Source organism: Cygnus olor, chromosome 13, assembly GCF_009769625.2.
Source record: "Cygnus olor isolate bCygOlo1 chromosome 13, bCygOlo1.pri.v2, whole genome shotgun sequence".
NCBI classification, from domain to species: Eukaryota; Metazoa; Chordata; class Aves; order Anseriformes; family Anatidae; genus Cygnus; species Cygnus olor.
The window spans coordinates 19,246,821-19,263,951 of record NC_049181.1 but is presented as its reverse complement, the minus strand read 5'-3'; the positions used below and the strand labels follow the sequence as shown (position 1 = coordinate 19,263,951).

The following is a 17,131-nucleotide window of genomic DNA, read 5'->3' as shown; positions in this document are numbered from 1 at the left end:
ACATAACTTTGCTAAGCACTGGTTCTGTAAGCATCACTTTAAGGCCTTAAATCTCAGCATGCCTGAGAACAGCTTCCAGATAAGAAGTCACAGATAGGAAACACTTTGGGATTCAACTATAGATATCATAGTGATCCCTCTTCATTTTTATCACTGAACATTATTTCGAGATGGCCTTGATTTCTTTTCCTAATTTCCAACCAGTCCTGTTTTAGGTATTTTACAGCAGAGCCTGTACTCAACTGAAACCACGATACTGAACTCCAGCCCAGAGAGAAAACAGCATTATTCAATTTCTCCCTTCTGATAGATAGGATACAACTTTAATAAACCAAATTAATAACATTCTCAGGATATGTGAACACTCATATAATAATAATTAAAAAAAAGTGCTTCCACTCCAGCTGGTGCTTCCTTTCATCTCAGGGCTCTGCAGGACCTTTTACTTTCCATAGTGATACTGCATGTAACAGGTACTGACCCCAGGTCAAATAGCTGTAACATGATTAGAATATTGGTTTCAGGTTTTTTTTTTCCTTCTGACCACTGAAGGTCACTCCAGTTGCTTCTCCTCTTATAAACACACAATTTTTTTATATATAGACATACAGATGTTTTAACATTTTGTCTCTTTCTCTCTCTCCCCATGTTTGCTGCTGTATATTAAACTCCTTTCTTCCTCCAGGCTACAGAATAACTACTATTCATTTGCTTCTCCTAAGTAGCCCTACAACTCTTTCAAATTACTCTTTACACTTTCTGATCTGACCTGGCCTCTCTCTTCTCTCATTTACTTCTTAATTGCTTCATTAAAACAAGAAGTGTCCCCTTTTGACTGACATCACCTGAAGAGATATACTCAACAACTGGAAACAAGTGAAAAGGCTGAAAGACCTGACCATAAGCCACCAATGCAACAAAAAAATCTTTTATACATCAGAAATGCTATTTCCAGCACTGAGATAAGCAAGAGAACGACTGGGGAGACTTGCCTACAGTTTTGGGCAGCTCTATTTAACAAGGAAAGAAGAAGCATTAACAGAGAAGGCTGATTTTAATAACAAAATTAAAGAATTAGGCTTTTTCACATGAGTGAGAACAAAACTTCTCCATCAGTATATCGCTGGGATAGCCGTCAGAATAGAAGCAAAATCATGTATAATAATGAAGAGAACTGAAAAGTAAAAAAAAAAGCTCAGGTTAAAAATTACTAGAAAGTTCTGAATCAGAGAAACATGGAGGCAGTTACAATGCAAATGCTATTTTTCCTTTCACTTTTAAAACTGGGGCTTGATCAGCTTAAGGAAGAAACTGTATTTTCTAGACATGTAATAGCAGGGGATTAGACCTGGACATGGTGATCAACAAGACCTGTAACAGCCAATCCAGTGTTTATGTGAGGGAAAGATGTAACCTTCTGCAGAGGCTGTATGGCCAGACAAGATTATGATATTTGGTCTGGAGTATTTGCAAGAAAAAAATACATCAGGAAAGATAAAAGCCATACATTTGTAAGGATGAAAGTCTTCTGCTCAGGGGGAAAATACATGCTACTTTGGGAAGAAAACTGAAAAAAAAAATGAGAGTAGAAAAAAGTAGCAAAAGATGGGCATGGCACAAGCACACATGCTGAAGGTAGGTTTCCAGCCCAGGAGATAATGCCAGGGCCGTACATACAACATCAGGAGGCCCATAAGCAAATAGAATTATTCATCACAATTTTCTTCCTGTATTTTCCTGTTTTTTGTTTCCTCATTAAAAGTTTGGAAAAATGAAATCTTTTCTACTATAGCTGCAAAAGATCTATATCTATAGCATTCAGACCTGAATCTTATATCTTCAGCCCATCTCATTGTGGACCACCTCATAACTGTTTCACAGAACTGCTTGCCATTCCTTGTTACTTTTGAGAGGCTTCAGTGCTTGAAAGCTTCAAGCAGAGGCTTTCCCTGAAGTCTCAACATTTAGTATTTCATGAAAACATCAGCTTTAATTTATGAATTAAATCTTCAGTACTTGAGTTGGCAGGAGAAAGATGTAACTGTAACTAAAATGAACTCAAAGTAGAAAATAAGTCTGAAAAAAAAACACTTTAAAAAAAAAAAAGACAGGAAAATGCATCTTTGATTATCAAGCAGACTCAGCCTGAAAGCTTGGTGTGGCTAACTGCCAGAGTACAGCACAGAGTGTAAGCACACCTCACTGCTGGTGGGTTGGAGCAAAAAACAAAGCTCATCCATATGTATAAAACCAGGTAGAGCAGGTGAATAGGAAGTAATTAACAGCATGAATATTAACAAGACCATAGACAAAACCTAAAAGTGCAATTGATCACAACCAATAGGACAATTATTAATACCCAGGTACACCTAAACTTAATTTTCTTCCCCTTTTTTTTCCCCCACAGTGAAAGATAACCATCAATTCTTCAAATAAAACTTAACCACAATGTCCCACACTGCTCAGTGTGTGAACCTTCATGATAGGAAGGTGGCTTCTTTGTGGTGGCAGCTGCTCTGTGCTATCTCGCTGCTAATTATTTAAAACCTCGTGTTAGAATTCACGGCACAGTATGGTTTATCAGCACAAAACAAGCGGCAAAAGATACACGTCTTTATCCTAGGAAATGATGACCAATTTGTGGAAATGCTACTTCTCTGTTCTCTGGTGTATCTTGGTGCTGCGACATAAAAGGTGCCTTGCCATTTCATCTCGGTAATGGCCAGCTCTTCAGAGAGTAATAACCGGATGTTAGTGTTCAAATACTCACGAAGAATACAACATTTACTTTGGCTGCTCAGAATCAAAACACTGCCATTCATGCTTCATATAGCTAGCAAATGTAAAACACACACCCCCCTCCTCTAAAAGCATTAACCCCGGATGCCCAATGAACGCGTATAACCTTCCACCATCCTCTATTATTTCATACCTTCAATTTCTGGTGTAGATGAATGACATACAAGCTGCCTAGCTAGCATTGGGCTAGTAATAAAGGAGTTAACAAACCAGCTATGATTAAAAAGAAACAAAATGCTTGGTTGCCTCCATTTTGTCACTGTTTTGCCTTTTAACACGTACCCTGAAGTAATTACTGAAAGCCTGCATTAAGACTCTTAACATTTAGACTCAAAGTTCAGCATAAACTCAGGGTCACTACTTACAGTTTGCCAGTGCTCCCTGAGCAAGCAGTCTTACTGCTTCGATGTAACGATGAATGTTAAAAAGGTACAAGGCAAGTATAATCAGAAATGAAACACAAAACTCTAAAAATATCCCCTTGACCTATGCATGTAGCCAGACTGTCTGACAAATTCAATTAAATCTGTCATATATCATTTCTACAGTGCTATTGATAAAGACATAGCAGTATTGAATTTTAATTATTCAGCTAGTATTGATCCCACAATAATCTGGTGGAAATCATCTCAGGTTGTCAGTACCCCCTAGGAGACAACAGCTATTATCTAATTACAAATCACACTGTGTCATTAGATAAAAGGTTAGGGCTTTCTTTTTTACACATTTTTTGCAGTCACATTCTCATGGATAAATCAGAGTGCCATGATTTTCTTTAAATACTAATTATTTTTTTTTTGCAATTGAGTATCTATTCTATTATCATGACTGACTCATAGAACTGAGCTCTTAGTGTAGCAAATTCCCAGAGATGCAACAACAATTACGGAACTGCAATTTCAGATTTTTACTCCATATTGACCTTGAGCAAGCAATTGCAATGGTCACAGCGCTTGCATTTCCTCCCGAGAGGAGCAGGGCATATTTGCAGCATGCACTCTTGTTAAGCATTTTTGATTCCCAGAGGAAAGCTGCTGAAGAACAGCAAACTTTCCTTCGCAACTCTTATGCCAAGACCAAGAGGCTGGCCAGCAACCCTGCAGAGCCCTCTCCTTTTCTTCCAAACTCTTGGCTTCCCTCTGCACCCCACTGCAGTAACAGGGCACTGGCTAGGTGACACTTTCTACCCGTTATGTTTTTCAGGGTGACACATCAGCCTGCAGCAGCAGCGGTGGCAGTACAGGGCCAGGAGCACATCAACATCCCCATGCCAATGCCCCCTGCATGCCCAGGATCCCTGTAGCAGCTGCTGCTCACCCACGCTGCAGCCTCTGCTTCCACCCACCTCATTTTGCTGTCTCCTCTGTTTTGTGGGTGACAAATAGCTCCATTTTCAAGCGACTTGTAAGGAGCAGTGCAAGATGCCTTCTTACCATCACTTCACTGCCCATTTCCACACCTTTCAATGCCAGGGAGCTTATGCTCAGGTGTAAACAGTTTTCTCACAAGCTCACCCCATGGCCTGCAGCTGGGGGGCACTGACAGATGAGAAGTGCTATGATATACTGCTGACTTTAACCACCTGAAAGTTTTCAAGATCTCTGCCACTCCCTTACAGACTTCCCTTCCTCATCCTTTATTATTTGGAAAGCACATGCCGTGTCCAAAGAAACCTTTCACCGAATCTGGAAATCTGGGACCAAAGGAGGGAGTGCATCCCCAAATCAGAGACCAGCTTTTCCCTTTTATGACAATTGGCTTTTGGTTCAAGTACCCTCCGCTGACCAGCAGCTGCAGCACTAGCATGCAGGCAGAGAAGTGTCAGACTATTTACTGCTTCAGGGATCGTAGCCAGCATCTGAAGCTCCACTGAGAGACCCAAGGGCAACCAGTGCAGCTCCCCAAGTAAGGCAGTCAGAGGGAATCTTTACGCACCATCCGATGGCATATGACAGACGGTGTCCCTGCAGGGTACATTGATGTATAAGGAAAGAGGGTGATAAAAGTGCCTGATCATTGCTCCCTAAAATACAATGACTTAAACAACTGCAGCGATGGTCTGTAATAAAAGCACCGTTCAGGGCCATTCTGGGACTCCCTTTTTTCCCTACACATGCCTTGAACTTTATGATACAGAAATAAGGATGAAATAAATGAGTAGTGACAAATGGCCTAAACTGGGAACATGAAATCTGAAAGAGGAGGTTAAATATTTAGAAAACTGTAAATGTCCTCCTTTAGATTTGAATTTTACCTAATTTGAAAATGTCACTATTGAGTCAAGGACAATCTAGAGACTAAAGAAATTTTTCAGCTGAAACAAGGGACATTTTGGAGAATCAGGTCCAAATGAGAAACACACACATGAAAGCAATCGCTTGGCACTCGTTGCAGTCTGTAAGCCCTGAGTGGGCTGTGGGACTCACTTTATTTTGGCATAGGACATTTTTATACTTGTGGCGGAGACCTCCAAAATTGTGACATTTTCTGCAGCTAACGGATTTTGGAGATTTCACAGGGAGGCTGAATAAAATCCTCCAGTCCCTAACACTACCCTGAACTGAAGGAACTTTCAGCAAAAAGGAGATACATTTTTAACAGCAGCTTTAGATTAGCATTAATTTACAGACTTTTTTTGAGGGGGTGAGGCACTGCCAGGGGACATTCTTCTTAATGTCCCCCTGGATGTGCCATTACCAGAGACTTCCACACCCACCGTACGTTTTAGGTCCATGGGGGGCTGAGCTACAGTTTGAAGAGAGAATTAGGATGGAGTAAACCAAAGGCTTCATTTCATTTTTCACTGAAAAATAAAGCAAGAGGTAGTTTTAAAAACTCTTCTAGCTTACCATTGTAAAACCACTCCTAGCAAGTCTAGGTGAACCACACACATCCAAAATGAGTGCTGTGTTCACACCCAATTGCTTATTCACTCTTCATTTTCATTCCTCTAATTACCCCAAAGATCTTCAACACAATGCAGTAGAACAAGCCACTACAAACGAGATCAGAAAATCCCTCGTGTGATTCATTTCAGCTACCGTTTTCAGTCAATTTTTATACATGAGCCAAAGTCACTGCTACCCTCAACCACCTTGGTTCTTTAGTAATGCTTTATTTTATGACTCCTTTCTATCTTTGTAGGTCCTTTCTATTTTCAGTCCTTGCTTTATGCAGTATGTCACACTCTGTGACCAGTTCTTTTCCATAATTAACCTCATGTGTTCACACCTGTCAGTGGTTTTTCTTACTCTGAATGCAACTTATTTTGCTTCCTCTTTGGAGGATCCTGTGTTGTGCCAAAAACTTCATGAACATATAAACATACTGGGAAATGCCCACTCTCAGCAGGGCATACAGTTGTGTGTTGTTACTCCATCAGTGTGAGTAACAAAGCCAAAATGAACCTCCAGAACAAACCTAAAGGAAAGTGATGCCAAGAGTCTTATTGTTATGCTTATTACATGCTACTTCTGTTTTGCCTGCAGAAACTTTGCCTTTCCGATGTCTTTGTCTTTTCCACAGCCCTGCCCCAGCCCACCCATGACTCTAGAGCAGACTGCGCACACATCACCAGGTTTGCAGTTGGGTTGGTGATGCAGAAAGGCACCAATTCCTTCTCTGCACGGCAACGCCAATACCTCAGGTCTGACTTAAGAGAAATAGCTGTACTTGCTCTGGCTGCAACCCAAAACCAAGGTTATTCCTAGCAACAAGGAAAGGAGCTTCTGTGCAAAACACACAAGGAAGCCTACCTGCTAATTGTGAGGCAAAAGCCAAGCTGTAAAGAAACCCATACTTTAAACAGTCCAACAGAAAAACTCGAGGGCCTGTGCGGTTTGAAAAGGTTGCATGCCTAAAGACTTGAATTATCCCAACACAAATGAATACGTTTCACGAGCTATACAAAAACCTATAGACTGAGTAATGGGAGCTCACAGGTGTACAGGAAAACTGCGTCTGAACAAAAGTAAAAATAAAGGAACAGTTAAGGGAGGACTGAAGGGTCTGCCTTTGAGAACTTTCCCAGAGAGACCATCAATCAAATACCACACTATGTAAGAACATGGCATCAGACCCATGCAACATGTAACATTGTTCAGACACCTGGCATTGTTTCAGATGTCTAATTCTGTGTGATTTTTTTTCCTGAAATTTAAGCTGCTATTCAGTCACATGTATTTTAAACCTTTTGATTATAACAGTGTATTTCAATATTCTGTCAAGTGCAATATCAATGATTTAGAGATTAACAGCACAAATAAAATAGATTTCAAAATGGTATGTGGTAACCTTGGGTAAATAACAAGCGAGATATTGTCAGTGCTTTTGGGTCCCTCTGTATAACATTAGCTTGTGTACTTGCTCTGAAAATGTTGCTGCTACATCTTGGTACTTCTTTACATCCACCTGTCATCCTAGAATATGGAATAAGATCGCTTCAAAACTACAAAGCAGGAGTTAGAGTAAAAACACTGGGTGTGTCAGACCAGAGAATCCAAGTGACCCATACTGGCCTTAGGCCAAGGGACTAAAACTTTCCCTAAAAACTTTTAACTCTCTTTGATAATTTTCTCTTCAGGACGTCAGCATTTTTTGTTAAAAAGCTAACCTGAAAGTTTCATTTGTTTCAACAAAAGAACTTAACATTATGGAGATAAAAAGGAAATCACCAGAAAGTTACTTTCCACTGAAATAAAACTTTGATAGAAAAGGTGTACTACTAGCATTGACAAACAGTAGCAGCATGTATTTAGACCAGCACTGAGCACATATTTGAATTCTAGTCTAATCTCATCTTTGCTGGCAGAGTATACAAGGGGTTTTTCATCTGATATCTGTACAATCAAGTGATCTGATTTACTGTAGTACATATTGAACAAGTAATCAAATCCAGAAAAAAAAAACAGAGCCCCTCAAGCAAACTAAGTGGCTTTCTGATGTCCTTGCTGACAGTGTTTCTGAGAATTACTGAGAAGTGGTGAAGACTCACAGTGAGAGACGGAATGACAAAACGTGCACTTCAATAGTAAGAGCTGCTCCTCCTCCCTTCCTGGTGGATATAAAGGGAACATTAACTAGCCGGAACTGTGAACCTGCGACATTTCAAACACTGAATTAACAAAAAACAAAACAAAAAAAAAACACATTGTTTTCCAAGAAACATAACAGACCTGTGAATTCATTACTCTGTATGGGATGTTGGCCAGCACTCCTGCATCGCTGCAGCCACAGTCAGAACTGCAGGAGAAAGATCCAACAGAATCAAGAATATGTAAGGTATAAAATGGATGATCCAGGAGTAGCCCCATGCCCTTGGCGTAGCCCCCTGGAGAATGCACTGCTCTGAACAAAAGTAAAAGTGGTGCTGGATAACCAATTTGTCCCCATTCACCGCTGCTCTGTGGGAAGGTGGTGAGCTTTTACTATTTGTACCACTGATGAGCCAGCCTCATCATGTGTGATGCAACATTTCTCAGCTTGTCTCCGAAGGAAAGGCTGTTCTCATGTTCAAATCATGTCTATTATTACAAATGAAAGATGCCTAAATAGCATGCAGGTGCAGAAACGCACTTTGGGGTGAATGCATTATTGACTTCAGTGTCACAGAGGTTCAGAGAAAGAACGTGCCGAATCAGCCAAAGCTGATTTCAGAAAGAGAAGCACTTTTAAGAATGCCCTATGATTACAGAACAGGTTTCCTCCAGACACCACCACTTTTATTCAGGACACGGCCTAAGCAAGGACTTTATGAATTTTCATAGAACAAACCAGGATCCTATCTGTGCAGTAAGAAAACTTGCACAGGGACGGCAAAATTCACCAAGCTTAAAATTGCTTTCTGCTCCGTTTACTTGCAGGCAGAGTGGCGTCACTCATGTTGGAATCCAGATCCCTCCCACATCCTTCTGCAGGTTCCTCGAGGCTCACAATGAAACCAGCTTCTCTCTCTGAACTAGGCTGCAACCTCCATTGGACAGAGTTGAAAACAGTAGTTCCTAGCTAGAGTCAGTCAGAAGGGACACCAAAATTAAAAACTTTCCATAAATGAAATGTAAGAGTTGCTGCCTGAGTCACACCAAAGCACCATTCTTCAGCTTCTCACACTGGTGTTACTGGTTCAGCTCAAGGAGAGCCACATCCTCCAACCTTATTCATAGGCTCCTGGATGAAACCTCTCTGAGAGTGCATAGTTCCCTTATATCTTAAGCCCATACCATCTGCCACAAGACTCACGCTGCTCTGTAACAGACGAGGCAAAAAAAAAAAAAAAAAGGAAATATAACAAAGAAGCTGGATATTTGCTCTAAATTATTATGGGCAGACAGCTGTGAACTTTGAGCCTCACCTGAAATTCCCTAACCCAAATTGCTGTATGAACTACAGGGCTGCTTTTCACTCCCCTGGTAATCATAGATGATGCTAGGAGGTTCTCCAGAGCTATTCTCTGTCTCCCCAGGTGCCCTGGTCCTGCTACACAGCAGCTTCCTTCTCCAATGCCTCACAAAGATTTTTGAACTTCGTGAATCTTTTTTATGCCTAAACCCTCTTGGGATCATGCGCAATGTTCAGTGGGTTGAGATCATTTTATTTACTGCCTTGTACTCAAAGATTCCTCCACAGAGCAGAACTTAGATGAAAAACATACAAAAAGTAACAACCTCAATCAGCCCAGGATAGACAAGGACAGCACAACCTTGATTGTACCCAAGTGATATTTTATGGCATGAAGGACTCCATTCCAGGTGTAACAATAAGCTGCACGATTGGCCAAGGTGTTTGCTATAAAATGACTTATTTCTGGCTCTGTGAGTATTCATCTATAAATAACATCAGTGCAACTCATGGCTTTTTTCCTTCCTGATGGTTGACGCTGCTACCATAGTCACTTGACCCCTTCACGTATCACAGCTGAGCCTTGGGGGGACTTCTGCAATAATGCCATCTCCTCCACCTTTTCCTCTCAGATCCACCCCAAATTGCAGCATGGTGAAACAGCTCTTGTCGCTCAGCTTACACTTGCAGCCAGAGATCCAGTTAGTCTGACTCCTCCAGGATTACTCCGCTCAATCTGTTTCACTCCAAGGGTGAAAAATCAATGCTTTGCATTCACTTTCTTTTTTCTTTCTTCCCTTTACTGTGTCGAAGGAAATGAATTCACATCCATTCCAATTATTAGAACTATCTAAAACCTTTCTAATAACAAGGCATATGGACAGCTAAACATGCACAAACTAATCAGCCTGATAAAGTGTCACACTTGTCTTGTTCCCTGATCAGCCAAGCTTATTAGTTCACTGCATATGACGGTCCCAAATTTGCATCTATTATCCACTGTCTGGAGATTTAAGAGCTTCCTGTTCCACAAAGATTATCCATCAATGGAAGCAATTCTTAAGGGGGAAAAAAGAATACGTTAGTTCAGTGCTAGCTTTGCTAGGCAGGCCTTGTTGGATTTATCATCTTAATCTATTACATTGACTGAAAGCACTGCAGATGTTTTTATCCAGATCGCTCAGAACCGATTGTCAATGTACTAGCAATAATTGTACTAAATGCTCTTCTGAATCCTTAAGAACATAAGGCAAATGGGACTTAATTTTCTTTGGTTAAATAATAGTTCATTATGTGCTCAAAAAGTCAAGTAGGCACCCAAGCAGAAGTGAAGTACCTTTGGTGGCACAGTGTTTGGCAGTTTTGTAAACAGCTTCACCCCACTCTGCCATTGCCATATCATCTGAGGCCCAGACACAGAGGGAGGAAGCGGAGGTAGCAGGACAGCACAGGCTCCCACCCCTCTGCAGACTCCACATAGCCAAAAAGATCTACGTTGTTTAACCACCTTTTGAAGGGAACACTGAAGGCTCTTATTATTCTTAATTTTACAGCTTAGAGGAATGGAATTAAAGTGAAAAATCCTCATTAAAGAATTGGCAGGATCTCCTTATTCCTTAATCTCCTCCCCTTGGACTGACAAAGCCCACATCATCTCCATCATCCCTCTGCTGTTCCACTGCAGCCAGTGGCTTCCACAGTTTCGGTGCAGCAATCCTTCTCCTTTCTTCAGAGGAGTTAACAAGAAAAGTTTGTTAAAAAAAATTAAAAGCCCTTTTTCATGTTCTGATCTGCGAAGTGCTCTTGTGGGTTTTTGCTAGTTGGTTCCCTAAACCCTCAGTTTAGTTGTCTCACATGTTTTAGGGGTTTAGGGATATTTGCCAGTGTTTCACTCCTTCTCCAGAAGTCCAAATCCAGCACAGACTCCTCCTCAGCAATCCACAGGTGATTCTTTAAAATGTATTGCCCTGTTCATCCCAAACATACCACTTATCTCTAATTTAATTTTGAAGAGGTTATGGGTGTGACTGTGCTCACCAGCCTATGTGGTGCCTCACTCCAGTGTATAGCAGGTAAACCAGCTCCTCACCTCAAGCACAGAGTTTCATGTGCTAAGGCATGGTGTGCATGCAGTCACCAACAAGAAGTCAGGAATAATCTTATCTATTTGAATATTGCAAGCAGGGCAAGTAACAACTGGAAGTCAGAGCCAAACACAAGCAAGCATCAGGGCTAACCCACGTGGATTTCTATATTGTTGATTCAATCTGGCTCCATTTTACTTCCTCGATAGTGCCAGTATCCTTTCCTTCTCATTAACTTCAGCCAGAAAAAAAGGCTGATACTTATTCCAGCCATGAATCAGCAAACAGAGGAGAGTACATGAGCATTCAGGCTGGCATCTTCCCTAAAGAGATTAGTTGTGGGAAGCTTGCTTGGCCTTCTGCCACTTTATACTCCTGCAAAACAATCTTCGTATGGCATTTCTGTTTGCCACCCTGCCCCTCCAAACGAACATAGTTAGTGTAATTGTGCTCTCTAACAAGTCAAAAAGAGGGAATTAGCTGCCCTTTACATTCTGCTCAGGTCAGCTAATTCTCAGGGTGGTCAGGCAAGTTGTAGGGAAAATGTTGTACAAAAATCACGTCAGGCAGAGGGGTGAGTCCATTATCAACATCTGCCACACTGCCTGCAAACCCAGAGTGCGAGGCAGGAGCCAGGGGACAGGGACAAAGGGAGCAGCAAGGCTGATGGGTGTATGAGCATCCCTTCCACAGACCTGCAGCAAGGGAAAGGAAAGCTGCACAATTAAATTCATTCTCTCATTGATCTGTTCAGAAAGAATGGGGCAACAGATTGAATGTGTCGAAAAAAAAAAAGAAAAAGGAGATGGCAGTGCAATTCTCAGATGTATTTGCAAAAAGTGTCTAACAGTTGGCCCCTTTCTCCCATTCCTTTACATATTTCCAAGCAGATATTCCTAGTAAGGGTCAATTTTGAGACAATTAACATAAAGTCTGCAAAGCTCAACATGCTCAAAGTCTTTCAGTAAAGATGTTACAGCACCTACTGACATTTATTCAGGTGTAGGTAACATCAGTGCTGTTGATGAATAAACACACACGCTTGGACTGTCTAACATTGCAAACCTCCTTCCCACTTGTTCAAAGCTCAACAAGTTCTGGTCTGACCATCACTACACCAAATCAAAAGCTGTATCAGTCACAGTGCACCTCTGTATGGCAGCCAGTGATTGCCAGGATTTCTGGGAAAAACATAAACATTATGGAGAACTCATATTTATTTTTTAATATAACCAGTAACAAAGAGTAAAACAGCAGAAACATCTAGGTAATTCACCATGGTCAACTATTCCAAGGCTAGTTGACAAATGAAAGAATATGGAGAAAGCTATTGTAACTTTGTTGTGACACTTGATGCTTTGTGAGATACCCCTTCCACAAAGGTGTTTGTCATTCATAAAGGCAGAGCCATGTAAGAGGTGAAGGAAGAGAATCGTTAACTCAATTATACAAGTAGAGCTGAGTGGTCCTGCAAACTGTGCAACAAGCTATTGTTATTGCTCTTAACTCTGCTCAGGCAACTGACCTGTGCAGTTCAAGCACTGCCATCCCTGACCACAAGGAACGCTATGTCATGATAAAATTTCAGTAGTTTTCCTATTAAATCTACTTCTAAAACACACAAACAAACCAGGATGAACTGGAGCTGCCAGATACTACCATTTTATAGGCAAACTGTGAAAGACACTGTGTAAAGAAAGTCTTCTCTGTTTGTGGGCCCCAGAAGAGAAAGATGGAAAAACATAATTGTCTCCACCTGTCTCCACCAGGGACTAGGAAGCTGAAGCAAAGACTACTTTGACAGTCCCACAGGTCCAAGCAGCAGCCAGTGTCTTGTCTCATCCCTCTGCACCAAAACTTTATTCTTCACATGGTGCTGCCACGAGACTGTTTGACTAAGTGTTCATAAGAAAAGAACAACATATTTATAAAAAGGAGAGCATTAAGAAAAAAAAAAAAGACAAAATCTTTTACAAACTAGAAATAAACTGCCCCTGCTGTTAAATAGTCCATAACTAAGGGTACTGTGCAATTCTCTCTGTTCTTTTTCTCCCAAACTACTTAATTCCAGGGGGGATTTAGCTTTACAGGTTTAATTCTGTCTGTGAAGGTAACAAAAGATAAGCTGCTCATTTAGCCCATTTCCTTTTATAGCTCTGCTCATGAGTCTCAAGCCAAGTTCTGCCCTGGAGAAGAGGCACTCCAGTCTCTATTGGTAGTGAAAATGCAGCCAGATAAGCCCCAATTTAATTGTAACTATTTAAATCACTGCAAAATAAACTGTTTTCCCAGGAGATTCATGAAATAAAATGGAAGTCAAAACTATTTTTTATTCAAGTAAACAAACTGGAAGAGTAGACAATCTCGTTAATGAAAAATGCTGAAAATAGCTGAAAGAGTAATTCCAGGAGTTGCAAACACGACACACACTGTAGAATATGGAGCGGCAGCTGATTAGCGGTCCCATCTTTATTTTCTAATGGTGTGTAATTAGTGGTTTCTTAAAGAAGCTGCACATGGCATTTCTTCAAACTAAGCTCAGGCTCTGTTTGCTGAAGACACGGGGCTTCATTCTTATCTCAAACACATTGCAATGCCAGACTGCACCCCTTCTTAAGGCTGTGTTCTCAAATAACTATTGTACCACATTTCAACACCATTAGACTTGTTCTCTGAAAAGTCTTCTAGAACGTCACAGAAAGGAGTCTTTTTTTTTTTAAAAAAAAACTAAAAGATAATGTCTGAAATGTTAAAAGGGACGCATAATACCAAGAGTATATTTGCCAAGGAAGCTGGCTGATTTATTTGAATATTTGCACAGCTTTTGCAGGAAATCTCTTTCACTGCTTCTTCTGCATTTTCAGGAAAAACAAAACAGAAAAAGTATTTCAGCAGGATACAAATGGAGCAAACAATGCCAGCCCCAAGGTAATAGGGAATAACAAAAGGCTTTAAAATACACATACACAGAAAGAACAGAAATCAACTTTTTTTTTCTTTTTAAATGAGTGAGGGAATAATTTTGTGCCATTATGGATCTTACTGCAACAGAGCTAGAATGAAACAACACAATGTAGAATGTCACATGGCCAAGCATCAGCAAAAAAAAAGTAATAACAGCACGTACCTTTCTGGTGAAGATCTTAACAGTGTGCTAAAAGTTCAGAGATACACCATGAAGTGAACTTCAGTCCACATCCCATAAAGTCATCTTACTGCTCACATTACCAACTATCACAATTAATCAGTAAGGGTTTGGCACTTCCCCCAACCAATCTGAGCAGGGGTAAATATCACAGCACATCCTAACGCCTACAACAACTAGAAGGTGTACGTGTATATGTATCTGTGGCTGGGTATTTCTCCCCACAGCACACTTCTTTGTGCAACAGCCTGGGTGTTACATCTCCACACCAAGGTCCTCCCAGCATGCTGGAAGTACTATCCAAATTAAAGACAAATATTTCAAATGGCTTGGAGCCTGCATTTTGGGAAAAGTCAAATGGACAGAAAGGATTTCAGCCTGGAAAATCCCAGAGAATGAAACTGCGAATAAACTTGAGTCTAAATAAACCTGGAAATGAAATGCATTCAAGCCCCCTCACACACACACACACATTTGCCCATACCTCATAAGGCATACCCCTCACCTCACACAGATACTTGTGAGGAGAGAGAGCAAGAAGGGTGAAAAGCCTCAAAGTATCCTGTCCTGCCCTATTTTAAATCATTTTTTCATTTGGAAATGTTAAATTGCCCATTTCCACCTAATTCTAGAAAAAGCCAAGGGAAAGGCATCAGAGAGAACAACTTATTTGCTCCGCCTTGTTCTCAGACAGAAGCAGCCAGCCCTCCTGGGCAGGCTTTGCTGAGACAGAATTGAGATTATACCTGTAGGCTGTCCCTTCCTCCAAAGCCTTTCCTGTAAACACAGCTTTTTGTTTGCTTGTTTTAATTATTATTTTCAGCATTCTAGCAGGACTTCTGGAGCCAGAATTCATCAGAAGAAAATCACCCACCACGATGTAAAAGTAGAAGACAAATGGATCTACAGTTTAAGTCACGTTTTGGTGATCCAGGAAGCTCACTGTAATTCCAAAGACTCTCCTTTGACTCCAGGCAGGTCCCTTACAAGCAGAGCCACAAACTAATTTGTTCCTAAATTCAAGTATTGCAACCTCATGCCATAAGGCCTTGGTGCAGGACTCTGAATGCTGCATTTTTTTCCATATTGCCTGTGCAATACTCAAGGAGCAAGACAAGGCCAGCGTGAATTTTGTAGCAGAAAGCATTCACTGAGTGCGTAGTGGGCACATGGCAAGAGTGCATCAGAAGCCACAGATAGGAGGATGCCGTACCTTACAGGTCCTTATTTCTCTCGGAAGCAAGCAGAGATCATACTGTCGCAGTTCCGTGAAAGCAGAGACACCCTGGACCGAAGCAGAACTCTTAGTACTGGAAAGCAAAATTAAAATAAAGACATGAGTTAATGACAAGACTTAACCATCTTCAGGGTTAAGTGACAGCTGAGCAGACATTCAGGATCATCATTTTGGATAGGGCACCCAAATCATCGCAAGGCACCTATCCTCAGCTTGGGCTATCCTCACCTCTTCTATGAAAGCAGGCTAATGGAATTTGCCTGCTTTATGGGACATTGTAGGGATTATAAACACAGTGCTAAGATAATGAAATACCTAGGAAAACCTGGAATTCAGCAAATTGAACATTAGCGTGGAACAGGTTGTGTTGGCTCAGACAGAAAATACCCTGCTGGTTAAAGTTACTTCTGCTTTACAATACGTTAAAATCTCTCTACGCAGCAGCATATAAATTTTAGGACTAATTAATGACTGTTTGCTTTAATGACTGCTTGCTTCCAGATGTAATACAACAACTATTATACCAGTTACCCATTATTACAGCAACAGAACTCAAGAAGAAAGCCAACTCAAGAAGAAAGCCGCAAACAAAAAAGCTTTTCTCATTGGGCAGTAACTTTCATTATAGCAGCTCTTCACACAGCTGCTTACCACTACTGCCTCATTCTTCACATATCTTTGGCAGGAAGGAAAAAAAAAAAAAAAGTGAGTTAATAAGAACTGAAATTCCTTTCTCTGAGTTTCTGCCATAAATCCATTGTTACTACTCAGATCAGCTAGTCCTCTCTGGCCTACCTAGGCTGTGCTTTCAGTGACATTCTGCAGATCCTGAACCTGAGTCAATGGAAGGGAAGAGAAGAGAAGGCAGATTCAGAGGTACTGGCTGAAGAGACACCTCCTGCCTATGCAGTAAAAGCTGCCAATGGAAAAAATGTTCACCAAGCAGCTCATGTGCTGTTTGCAACAGAGCCACATGTGCTCTCAATCACCTGCAGGCCACAAGGCAGCTTGAGATGCCCTGTTAGGACTGGGAGACTTCAATTCTCTTTTATCCTAGGCTTAGATACTACAGCCACTGTGGGCCAGCTGTTTTTTATAAAGAAAAAAGAGGTAGCACAGCTTTAGGTGTGTACTTTAGGAGTACACTTAGCATGACAAGCTCATTTATTCCCAGCAGTTGTTTACCACTCCGTACCTTTCCTGAAGCTTAAACATTACTGTGGAAATGGGGGACAAGGGTGGCTGGATTCCTTTCACAGACTAAGTGCAAGACTTGCGTGAGACCTTCAGCAACTCGTTTCTCTCCTGCACCTCAGCTGCCCTCTACAGAAACCAGAGATACCGTACGCACAGTGATGTCCTGTTATTGACAGAATTAACATGAAATCTCAGCTGGGTGAGATCTCAGGACAGGAATGCCTACAGACCATCATCCATTTGCAATTTTGCTCATTTTCAGCAAGGAAGTTTCCAGTCTCCCTCGTCCCTAGGAGGATCCAGTCCTCCCCACAGCTGGTGTGATGCGCTGAA

At 41.2% G+C, this 17,131-nt stretch overlaps 2 long non-coding RNA genes across 2 annotated transcripts in view; both read right to left on the bottom strand.

The window, feature by feature from the left end:
* The window catches only part of LOC121077544, a 75,475-nt gene extending 71,197 nt beyond the window's left edge, over positions 1 to 4,278 (bottom strand). Inside the window, exon 1 of the long non-coding RNA XR_005824134.1 lies at positions 4,145 to 4,278. This is a non-coding gene — a long non-coding RNA (uncharacterized LOC121077544). The remainder of the gene's footprint in view (positions 1 to 4,144) is intronic.
* Positions 4,279 to 10,253: 5,975 nt separating this feature from the next.
* LOC121077335 lies at positions 10,254 to 16,460 on the bottom strand. The gene is made up of 4 exons (XR_005823985.1): positions 16,397 to 16,460; positions 16,253 to 16,277; positions 15,578 to 15,674; positions 10,254 to 11,914 (listed from the first exon to the last, which is right to left on the bottom strand). It is a non-coding gene; the product is annotated as an uncharacterized LOC121077335 (long non-coding RNA).
* Positions 16,461 to 17,131: the final 671 nt, after the last annotated feature.